At 48.0% G+C, this 10,212-nt stretch overlaps 1 long non-coding RNA gene across 1 annotated transcript; it reads left to right on the top strand.

The window, feature by feature from the left end:
• Positions 1 to 10,212, top strand: LOC138117459 (uncharacterized). Its single transcript, XR_011154651.1, has 5 exons — positions 1 to 294; positions 801 to 897; positions 2,924 to 3,106; positions 6,132 to 6,275; positions 6,362 to 10,212. It is a non-coding gene; the product is annotated as an uncharacterized lncRNA (long non-coding RNA).

Below are 10,212 nucleotides of genomic sequence, written 5' to 3'. Positions count from 1 at the left end.
TGTTCTGTGGCTCCAGAACCAGCTGGATGGTAACACTTCTCTGGACTCCTCCACACACCATGTGGAGAAACAAGCAAAGCCAAGCTCAAAGACCCTCAGACGAGTTGGATTAAATCATTTATGGCTGCAGAACATTTCCTCTGGCTGCATAAGGACACTCTCATCATTCCAGGGCTACCTCAGCTGCCAGTGGTGACAGTGGTGGCCGTGTTGTCCCAGCACTGCCCACAATGGAGTCCAGCTTGCAAGGATGGACACCATGTGGTCAACCTGCAGCAAGAAAAAGACAGGAAGGTGAATGTGCCCAGGATTTGCAGGGGGACATAAGGCTGAATGCCCTGAGTGCCCAAATCACATTTAAAAGTGCTTGTTCTGATGAGTTGGCCATACAGAGTTTCTCTAAGGAGCTGAGCAGTGAGGAAGAAGAGGTGCAAAACTGAAGGCCAAGAGGCTGCAGGTCTGACGAGGTCCCAGCACCCTCCACAGGGCTGGAGCCTGGGATCAAGGGGATGTGCCTGCAGCCAGGGAGGGTGTGGGGAACTCACGTGTGCTGCTGGGGGGGAATGAGCTGGGGGGCATGGAGCGGGAGGAGAGGGAGTGTTCGGGGGCAAGGAGAGTCTGAACTCTCCTGGGGGCTGGAAGGGTCCCAGAACAGCACTGCTCAGCTGGTGTGGAAGTGCCAGGGTGAGGAGCACATGGCACAGTGCTCTGGTGGGACGGCCGGAGCAGCTCTGGGCATGAGGGCACTGAACCGACTGCCACAGCCTCTTCTCTGCCTTACAAGCACCTCTCCTCTCCAGCCTGCTCCAAGCAGCAGCCTGGTTTCTGAGATCCTGCAGAGAGCTGGTTCCTTGGAAATAAGAACTAGACCTGACAGCCCTGGACTGAATTGAAGCCGTGAGTATTCTGGTCAAGTACAAGTTACAGACACTTAGGAGCGAGTGAAAGAGTGTTGGGGTTTTTTTATTTATTTATTTATGTGTTTATTTATTTTGGTGAGTTGTTACTCTGTTGGCCAAACCGCCTTCCACTCTAAATTGGCCTTTGGACTCTTTGTGACTGCTTACAGCAGACAAGAAGGCCACTGCTGCCTAAAACCCACTGGTGTTTGCAGTGAGGCACAAAATACCCTTACAGCAGTGGGGTGAGGGGAGGATTGTGCCCTTGAGCCTCAGTCCCAGCAGGAGCTGGACCAGGAGCAGGACACTGGGGACAGATGTGGAGGGCTGTGAAAGGGGGCACCTCTGGCTGCCCAGGATGGACGGACGTGGGGAGCAGCGCGATCATCCGTGTCCCCAGGGTAGGGTCCCTCCCAGCCAGTCTGCCAGGAATTCCTCCTCACCCCACAAGTGAAGGGTGAAAGGGGGTGGGAGTGTGTGTGATAGGACAAACACTGCACCACATCTCTCCTGTGCAGAGGCCTCTGGGCTGTGCAGCCAGCAAGGCTCTGACTGCAGCAAACTGTGCTCTTTCTTGCACAACAGCAGCATTACCCATGAAGGAAGGCCCCAGCATTTGTGAAATCCAGTCTCAAGTTTACAGGGTGCTGGAATGTCTTTCCATTGCACAACAGCATGGCGAGCTGCTCTGGGATGGAGATGGAGCAATTTTCTCTGTGGCTCTCCAGGAGCAGGATAAACCACATTTATTTTTCACACCACATAAGGATTTATGGGAAATGTTGACATGGTTGTGTCTGTTTGTCAAGGGTACAACAGCAGCTTCAGCATTTTTTTGGCACAGCTCTTTAAAATCCAACTGTTTACTGACTTGTCATCTTTGTCTTACAGTAAAAAAAGGGTAATTTTGTTTTGCACTTCAGGGATCTATTCAGATAATCTCATCTCCTGAGTTATGAATAAAATGAGGTGTGATTTTCACATGTATATATTCAAACTGAAGCTACCAGCCTGTCCCTCATCTTACAGGAGCAGTGCCTCCAGCTCATACATTGATTTAATACTTTTATGGGTTTTTGTAGCAATTTTCTTTCCATAACAGGTACAGAAATCTGGGCATACATTCCTGTATACCGTGTATTCCATTATAAACAGGAACTCATTTCTCTGGGCATTAAATCCAGTTTACAAAACAATGTTCTTACTGCAGCCAGGACTGCCAAGCAAAATATTTGCGTATTTACTGCTCTGACAGCCTGGCAGTTGGATCTGGTGGGTGGTAGCAGAGCCACAGCATTTACCTTTGTTAAGCAGCAAGGGCTTGAAAGAGGATTTTATACATTAAAAGCCTAGAAAAGGTTGAGAAGAGAGGGCTGAGGCTCCGGGTGGTAAATGTCTGAGAGACTTACTATAGGAACTCGGGTAGAATTAGAGAAAAACCAAAAGTTCAGATCAGCCTCCAAGATAAAATCCTTGGGGAGTGGTGCAGAGGCTGGAAAGTGAGACTGGGGCTAAAGCTGGGGAATGAGAGAACCAAACAAAGCCTTTGGTTTGCTCTGTCAAAGCTTTTGCCTTTTATCCAGTCACTCTAAATAACTGTGGATAATCTAACCATGATGCTGCAATTCTAATAATCACCTGAATTTTCATGTGAAATAGTTTCTGGTTTCCATTGCTGAAAAAAAACCCCATGTATTATAAATATTTAGGTTTCTTTAAAGCCCTGCCTAGTTTCTGAAGGTGTACAGTCCATGGTGGTTGCCCTGCCCTTGCCCTGTCTTCTCCTCCCTCCCAACAATTCACCCCCAAGAGCTTCAGGAGACAGAGCTTAGGATGGATTTCATTAGGCAGAAGGGCTGAGGGAGGTTTTTCTACAGATCTTTACAGCGAGGGTATGTCCAGGAAGAAATTCAGCTTGCCTTTCCAATCCCAGATTTGGGTTTGTAGTCTTAGCAATAAATTTAAAAAAGGAAAAATGCCCCCTGTGAACTGCACATACATTATCATTTCCCATGGATTTCCAGGGCATTATCAAACTCCACCAGGCCAGCTTCCCAGTGTCCAGCTGGAACTGCACTGGGAAAAAGCAGTCACTGACAGGAGTTTGGAGCTGAACCAAAGGCTCTGTGCACAATGGGCCCAGTGGAATCAGGTGCTGTGCAGCCCCAGCTTTGTGTCTTCCACCACCATGGCTGGGCAGTGCCAGGGTAAGTATTGCATGAAAAACTTCTTAGAAAATCACAGATACTTCTGAAAAGGCCCGAATTTACCCATTATTTTGGAAATACCCATACAAATTCATACAGTGACTGCTGGTGTCCTCGGCACAGAATGTCAGTAATTACTGGCACCACAGTAATGGTTGTGAAGGGAAGGGGAGGTGCAGATGAGCTGGGGAGTGTTCAGTCATTGGCTGCCTGTGTGCTGACTCCTGGCAAGTAATGGCTCTTCTTTTCTGGTTAATTCAGCAAGAAAGCACATCAGACCCTAGAATTCAAATACCTGCTGCCATCCTTCTGGTGAGAATCCTGCAGCTGTCTGGAAGCTGCCTGCACTGTACCACAACCACATCAACACCTTGGGGAGGGTACCCAGCTGACAGACACTGCGAGTGAGGCAGACTGGGGAGTGTCATCTTACCAAAAATCAGCAGAAGCAAGGCAAAACATGCAACTCATTAAGTAACCCCATATGATCTTTTGAGTTCCAAAACCCCTTCAAGTCTGAGAAACTCTGATTAGGAGGAGGGTTAAAAGGAATCCTGTGGTTTGACAGAGCAGAAGCAAGCAGGGCTGGAAATTCCCAGGCAGGGCTGTACTGAGCAGGCAGCTGCTGCCTGGGGATGCTGCTGCAGAGACGCTGTCGATGTGCCTGTGGACAGCTCTCTGGGAAAAGTTTCGGTGCAAATTCTAAATCAATGAAGACAACTCGTGTGAGTGAGTTTCAGAAGCCTCCCAGGAGTGAGTGTGTGTGCTACAGATGCCTGGGGAGGATCCCCTCTCTCACGCTCTGGGTGAGCCTGGCAGGGACTGGGACGGCCTTGGCTGCTCCAGTCACAGCCGCTGCTTGCTCAGATGGGCACCAGCCATTTCCAGTATTCTGTGGGTATCCGTGAAATAAGGTGTTTGGAAAAACTTGATAATATGAAAGTATACTGGAACATTTCTTGGATCAGGCTGCTGCATTACTCATGCGTCATTAATTCTCCAGATATTAAGGGAACATTTCCTAATATTGGGCTGTAGTCCGTTAAAGAGATACAGAACAGCTTGCTCAGGTTAAAGCCTGATGTCAAACGCCCTTGGCCAGGCAGCTCCAGCACAGGAGGGGAGGGAGGGACCCCAGGTGGGGCTGCTGGTGCAGGGCAGCCGGGCTGTGCTCACACAGGTTCCCGTTTCTCACCGTGGGCTGTACATGTGCAGGTTTTACCAGCCCCCAACTGCAATACCTCATTGCTGGTGCTCACATTGCCTCACTCCCAGGCAGGATCCTCTCTTGTCACAGCAGACCAATGTAATGCTCTTTTTGGCATTCCATCTATAACTAAAACCACTGCTAGCTTCGCCTGTGAGCCCGAGTTTGCAGAGAGCGTAGCTGCAGCACTGAGGGCATTGGGAATGCAGAGTCATTACCTCTGGTTTTTAGTTGCTGCCATTCCAGTGAGATTCTCCTCTTTTCTGGGCTTAGAGCTGCCCTGGCACTTTCACTGCCTTTGTTACTGCCACGCCAGAAGCACAAACAGAATGTCAAGAGAGCCTTGTTTCCTCTCTTCTCGATGTTGGTTCGTAATGCTGCTACCCACTGCTTTACTGCTCGTGTCCCCTGTGAAACTGATAGCTGTGCATAACACTTCAGAGCTGAGAGGAGTTGGGAGCATGTCGGCAACCAACTGCTTTATTCAGTTGTTCTCCTGGATGGGTGAAGCTATCCCCTGCATTTTAAGGTCGTCTATTAAGACAGAGCGTGGAATTGGTAAATGACAGAAGAAGGGACCCCATGGAGAGGCTGCTCTGAGCTCAGCATGGGCTCCCACTGCCAGCACTGTGTAATATTTCATGGCTTTCTGCAGTTTTTAGATGCTTTGTAGGTAGATACCTATTTAATTACAGCCCTAGATGGACATGGAGGGCAACAAAAATGGCAAGGGCCATGTATGCAATGAGGGGAAATCAGCTAAAGATGACCTGCAATGCCCAGGAGGCTGGAGGTCTGCAGCACATGTGGCCTGCCAGGAGCTGCCTGTCTTCCCATGGGGCCCCTGGAAAAGTGGAGGCTTCTGCCTTTGGGATCTGCTTAGGATGGAACCAGTGATGGATGCAAACCCAGCCATCCCTGTGAGGAAGTGCTCAGAATTCTGCTTTGTCTGCCTGAGCTAAATGGAAATGGGTCTCTGAGCATCCCCCTGTTCCCATGGGACTGCAGACTCCTGAGAGCTGGAGCACCCTGGGTGCTGGTGGAGCCTCTGGTGTGGGAGATGCAGAAGCAGGAGGGAGCGAGGAGTAGGACAGGTTGGATAAGCCCTGTAATCCCTGGGCCCCAGGGACATTCCTGCTGCAGCAGAGTGAATTTTGCTGTAAAAACTTATCTTCATTCACCCTTGCATGTAGAAGACTTTAGTTTGGAGAGTGCTTTTTTTCTTTTTTCTTTTTTTTTTTTTTTCTTTAATATATTTTAGTGGAATTACTTATTATAGATAACCCTGCTGGCTGTATGCAGAAATCTGAAAGGAAGCAGTATCTCTGCTTTCAGGAACTGATGGCTCTTTGTCATGGCACCGATTTCTTGAAACACAACCAATTTTCTATTTAATCCTTCTCATGTGTTATTTCTCTTTATGCTTCAAAGTTGTTCTTTATGGAAATGATGCTCTTGTGTATCATGTACAAAGCAGACTTTAAATCAGAAGATAATTTTGGTGGCCTACCAGGTGGAATTTGGGAGGCACAATGAGGGCAGGTGAAAAGCTGGAAAGCCCCAGTGGCAGGGGGTTTGTGGAGCTTTTGAACCAACTCTCCATGACTACAACCTGCTGCACAGTTAAAGCTTGTCAGCAGCAATGGAGCTACAGAAAGATAAAGTGAGAGACTTCAGTGTGAAATCTGAAGGTGGGGGGGAAGGCTGTTCAGCACCCCTTGATGAGCCAGGAAATTTCAGCTGCTGCAGTTTTCAACAATTTTCTTATCTCTGGCATGTCAGGTGGGTGTTAATGCTTCCAAGTTGTTTCCACCCCAGGGATTTGCTCTGAGGAAGAAGAAGCCTGTGACAGCAGCCACAGCCAGGTGTCAGGCAGCAGCAGGACAGCGGGCACCGGGCAGTGCAGGATGGTGCTGGAAGGGTCCTGCCTCTGGATCCATCATCACCCAGGCTGCACGAGAGGTGAGAGGAGAAACACAAACAGCAATGGAAGCAGTAAAGTAAACAATTTACATGGAAGGTCAAAGCTGCTTTATTGTTTTTATCAGTTGGATTCGAGTGAAAAAGGAGATCTGCTCGGAGTGCTCCTGCAAACACCGCACAGGTCTGTGGTTGTGACTGCAAGGCTTGGCTCACCACCCAGGCTACCGAGCCTGCCACGGTTCAAGGAGAGTCTGGACAATGCTCTCAGGCACGTGGTGGGAATCTTGGGGGTCTGTGCAGGGCCAGGAGGTGGACTGGCCATTCGCTGTGTGTCCCTTCCAGCTCAGGATACTTTAGGACTCTGCCTCGGTAGTGGTGAATTACCCACGTATTTCCTGGGCTTGTGGGCTCAGGCTGTGGCAGAACTTCCTCAGCAAAGACAGCTGCTTCGTTTCCTCAGTAGCTTTTCCAAGCAGCACTTCTTCCTTTCCCACCTTCTCTCTGCGGGCTCCAAGGCTGTTGAACATACCTAAGCACACAGTTTTTAATGCGTCCCAGGAGCTGGCTTAGTCATTTAATGATTTTATGTATCTCTCTTTCTGTAGCTTTTTTCCTTCAGGGAAGAGGTAAAATATCTGCTATTCTGTCACTATCAGAGGCATGGTCCTGTGGAACTCACTGAGGGGACGAGGGAACCTGCAGAGACTTGAAGGGAAAACTGTCACGGAGCTTAAACCAAAGCTAGAGGCAACTGTGGGACCTACAGAGGAACTGCCCTGGCGGCTGCCCTGGGCTCTGGGGAAGCATCTGTGACACCCCAGTGTCCCTGGGGCAGCGAGCAGCCCATGGGATGCCTGTGTGAAGCTGGGGACTCCCAGCACCTGGGGAGGCTGCTCCTCCCTCCCCTCTGGGCTTTGTCCCGTTGCTGGAGCAGGACCTGTGGTCTCACCCAGCAGGAGGGATGTTTGTTTGTGTGTCCCTCATTGGACCCGACACAACCCACCCAGAACATGAAAACCTGGAGGCTGCGAGTCGTGAGTCACCTCCAGGAAACACTTCCCTCTGCAAAGCCTCTGCCTGGCGGGGAGGGAGGTTCCACATCTGACCTGGAAACAGCAAAACGAAGATGATCATCACCCACAATTTCCTTGGGATCAAGGAGCTGCCAGTCAGGTTAGCTATGATGTGGATAATTCTGAGTATCAGCACAGTTCACCTGACACCCCCGTCCTGCAGCTAAGAAGGGCCAGCAAGGATGAAGGATGAATAAGCGCGTCATTAAGCTAATGAGACCCATATGCTTGTGCAGTCAAATAAAAGTGAACTAAATGTGTGGAAGAGCCAAAAAGCAGATGAATGAACCACGACAGACATCCTGAAATCATGTTTAAAATGCAGATATTGATATTTCTCACGCTGTTTCCCCGTGTGTAAATTGCATCTTCTCTGCTAGAAGAGAATGTATTTTGACCTTGAGCTCACGCAAATGAAGCAAACCCAACTTGAGAGAATACTGGGAGGCTGCTGTGATTGCTGGAGACCACAGACAGTTGGGAGTCACAAACCAGACTTGCCATCGTGATGGATGCTGAGCCTGAATGCCATTTATATACAAATCTGCACAAATTGATCAGAGAGGTTTTTTTTCCTAAAAATGCAAACCACACATTTTTCTCCTGGGATCAAACTGCAAATGTTGGGTTTGGGGAATCCTGAAATAGTTGCAGTCAGAAAGCACTTCAATACCAGAGAAATTATCCACTTTCTTCTGTTTCCATGTTACTTGTACAGGAGAAGAGAAAAAAGAAAGGAGAAACAAACCACCAGAACTAATGAGCTTGCTATTAATCTTCAGTAAAGGTGTAACTCAGGGAGAATTTTCCTTCCTTTGTGAATGGTTTGGGCTGCTCATTGCAATTCACTTGTTCTCTATTGCTGCTGGAGCTGACATTTATTGCTTTGCAGGTCTGAAAGGTCAGCCCACCTTTCTCCAGTGACATAATTCAGTTGGGCAAATTATGTCCTATTCATACTGCTGGCAGAGGGCTACGAGCTTCAGGCTTCCCTCCTGGGAAAATGTGCCAAAATTCCTCTCCTTCCCTTTGAACGGGCTGCTTTGAGTGTTTGTGTGGGGTGGGGCAGCCCCTCTGCCTGCAGAGAGGCTGCCCTTGCACTGAGCATGGCTACGGTAGCACAGGCTCGTGGGTGCTGCTGTTTGTGATTAAGTGACTGAACTGTGAGTTTGGGGCCAACAGACAGGCTTTAAGGTCTCTTCCAACCCCAGACATTCTGTGATTTTCCAATTTATCACATGCCTGGGTTATAGGAGGAAGCTGAGGGTACTAAATAATGTTTGGTCAAGGATGGTCAGATGTGTTTGCTTACCTGATTTTCTTGTCACAGATATGTATTTTTGCCTTTTGCTGATACCCTGATTTTTCTGACCACCCTTTCAGGGAACAGAAAGAAAAGAGACACCCTTTTCCTTGGCTTCCTTTTGGACTACCTTCCTGAAAGGCAGAAAGCTGTGAATACCCATCAGGTTCAGTTCCGCTGCTGGTGCCCTCTCAGCTGGAGGGCTGAACTGGACAGCAGCACGGACACACTGTCAGAAACAGACCCTACACCCGGCCAAGCTGTGTGCATCCACAGCAGCAGAAGGTGGGAATGTTTGGAAAAGACTTTTGTGGGTTTCAACCGAGCAGAGATTTTCACAAAACACGGTTTCAGGCTGGTAGCCCAGTGTTTAGAGACTTTCTGTATGTTGAAGTGGTAAGGTAGAGCTTTAAAGCTGTGAAATAAAGATAACTGAACCCAAAATGGAGAAATTGAGTGTAGAAAGAGCTGTGCTGGTTAGCACCAGCCAGGGACTTGGCTCCCAGCTTCTCTGTATGATCTGATTACACAAGTTGTTGTTGTGGTCTGTGTTTGTTTTGTTTCTATCTCTGCTGTTCTGGGATTCAACCACATTGCAACATCCCCAGCTCGGTGCCTGTGGAGGGCCTGCTCCAAAGGGTTCCTTGTGGTCCACAGGGCTCCTCTAATCACTGAAACATGACCCTGCACTTGGGATTAGGGAGGGTGCTCCAAGGGTGACGTAAGTGTTGCTTATCAGACACTTCTCCAAGAAGTGTGGCACTATCCTGAGCTGGCATCAGCTGACAGGTGATTACAGGCCACTAATGACAACTTCCTTCCCTCATATCATATTGTAAATGCATGAATAGATCACAGCAGTTGCTCATATCTTGCTTAGCAGGTGAAAGGAAATCCCTCTCCTCCAGAATAAGTGAATTGAGATGGGAGTGTCATTCCTGCTTCATGAGGACTACAGCAAAGGCTTTTTTTATGGTTCGAGATAGAGGAGAGTAGCTGCATTTTCCTGTTTCTTCTCACGCACCAAAAAGGTTCCGTTTGGGAGCTCATATTAACCAGCCTCATGAAGTGCACCATATGTTTTAGTCTTTTTTAATTAATGTAGCCTTTACAGCCTCAGCTAAATGTCATCCTTAGTGCTTTGTTTTATAATTAAATCTCTCCTTTGGGGAGATCCTAAAATCTTTTTCTCTCATCGTCTGTGAAGTGTAAAGGAGAACTGCAAATTTACATTACTCTAGGCAAACAACAGTTTTGTTTGGAAAACAAATTTTATTATTATATCAAGATGCTTTTTATTAAATGCTGTGTTGATGCCACATAACAAGAATGTAGGTGATATGGGATATTTTTGCTCCCTCTTCAGTGCCTTGCATAAGGCAAAGTGTTGGTTTATTATTTGAAGATAAAGGTCTACACAAAATAAAAAAAAAACCACTATCAGCTCAGGTCTCCACACATTCCAAAGATCTCAGAGCTAGAAGGATGAATTTACATCTCGAGCAGACTGTTGGTAATTGCTGAAGGACTTGAATCTATTCACAGCTCTCTCCCACTCCTCAAACCCACACACTCTTTCTGCAAAGTGCTTTGCACACAG

This window comes from Aphelocoma coerulescens, chromosome 12 (assembly GCF_041296385.1).
Source record: "Aphelocoma coerulescens isolate FSJ_1873_10779 chromosome 12, UR_Acoe_1.0, whole genome shotgun sequence".
Classification (NCBI taxonomy): Eukaryota; Metazoa; Chordata; class Aves; order Passeriformes; family Corvidae; genus Aphelocoma; species Aphelocoma coerulescens.
This window is presented reverse-complemented; position numbering and strand designations above follow the sequence as displayed.